Here is a 1929-nt window from a genome sequence, read left to right on the forward strand (position 1 = left end):
CCGAAGCGACTGACGTCACACATGTCGTCGGAGCGGGACTGACAGAAAGTCAAACCGGAAGTGCGAATTATGGGCTTGGGAAAAAGAGAATATGGGGGCGGATGCGCAGCAAGTCGGCACTCTCCTGACTTCTTGTGTGCTTCTGCTTCCTTTTGTTGCATTTAGAGATAATAAAGCAGATGAATAGTGTTTCCTCCGTTATAATTTAATTTAAATGCATGCGCCTTTGTTTAGAGGCAGCGTAAAAAATCCTAGGCTGCAACTCTACTGTACTAAGTAGGCTTGCTTAAAATTAGTGCTTAATATAATTAGTACTTCTTTCAAAGGAAATGGAGGTTGCACTGTTTGAATTATAGACCGGCTTTGCTTGCTTCGTCAAGAAAAGCGCATTAATGGAATTTAGTGCCAAGCAAGTGAGCCGTCCTATGCGATTAAAGCCCTTTGAACACAATTGTAGGGTTGGGGATCATTGGCATAATGATGACACTTGGCTAATGGATACTGCACAAACAGCTGCAGTAGAGCTTTGTTCGTGGATGACATTCACTGGGTTACTTTAGGCCATTCATCCTCTTAGCTCATCCTACCCTACTGAGTTGCTGCTGTAGGATAAAATGAAGGGAGATACTCATGTAAGTTGCCTGAAGCGGTGTCTCAACCTTGGCAACTTTAAGACGTGTGGACTTCAACTCCAGAATTCCCCAGTCAGCAGATAGATAGAGAGATAGACAGATAGATAAATAGATAGCCAATTTGGTCTAGTGATTAAGGTGCTGGGCTAGGAACCAGGAGACAGAGTTCTAGTCCTGCCATAGGCATGAAAGCCGGCTGGGTGACCTTGGGCCAGCCGCTCTCTCCCAGCCCAACTCACCTCACGGGGTTGCTGTTGTGGGGCAAATAGGAGGAGGAAGAGGTACTAGGTATGTTGGCTGCCTTGAGTTATTTATAAAAAATAATTAAGGCAGGATAAAAATAAATCCCACAAGTGAATTACTGTGAGAGTTGTCTTTATCCATATGGGCATAACCACTGATTCAAATCTAGCCCATACATGAAGCAGTTATGTGCTTTCGGGATGAATGGCTGTGGTCTAGTTTTCTTTTGTCTTGATGTTTTGCCAGTAGTTGCAGCTGGCATCTTCAGAGGCAGAAGCCTTCAGCAGTAGTCCATGCATTTTCTCAGTTCTGTTCTTAAATTTGGTTAAGACAACAGTTCTGAGTCATTGCTGATGCCTTATTAAGGATCATATTAAGAAATAATTTATTTTAAGGCAGAAGGTAAGAGAAAGGCAGTTGACAAATGGAGAGGGTAAAAAGAGGGAAAGAAAAGATTATATGCATAAAAGAATAGGGAATTATAGTTGAGACTATAATTCAGTAGTTGCCTATGTACTTCTAAAGAGAAACAACTGAGACACAAAATATTATTTGTTCATACAATGGTATTGTTAAATAAAGTTTAATTGTTCATAATTAACTAGTTCTCGGAGTAAATAAGAGATACCTCCACCCAAGTCTTAGACACTGTGCTACAGAGAAAGCAGGCAATTGGAGGTAGCCTTAGTATAAGGACTGTAAGTTTATCATTTGGGGCAGTGATGAGTTTTTAAAATATATTCCCCAAATCTTAAAGTAAATCATGCAGTTTCTGAAAACCTCAGTTTTGCCACAAGCTTTGTCAGCATTGTCCTATCCCTCCCTTCCTTGCTCTACACAGTTCATCATTTGGCTCAGTATTACAGTTGCAAGTTAACCAGGAAAAAAAAATGAAACCACGGTAGCAAAGGGGAGAGTAAGTCCATTTTTCTTCCAACCAGATGCTTCTCTTATCTGTACCTGGTAGGTCAGCCTTCCCCAAGCTGGTACTGTCAACATCTGGATTAGAGCCATTATTCCTGTTAGCCGGGTACAATTGGAGCTGTAGTCCAGC

This window comes from Candoia aspera, chromosome 3, assembly GCF_035149785.1.
Source record: "Candoia aspera isolate rCanAsp1 chromosome 3, rCanAsp1.hap2, whole genome shotgun sequence".
Taxonomy (NCBI): domain Eukaryota; kingdom Metazoa; phylum Chordata; class Lepidosauria; order Squamata; family Boidae; genus Candoia; species Candoia aspera.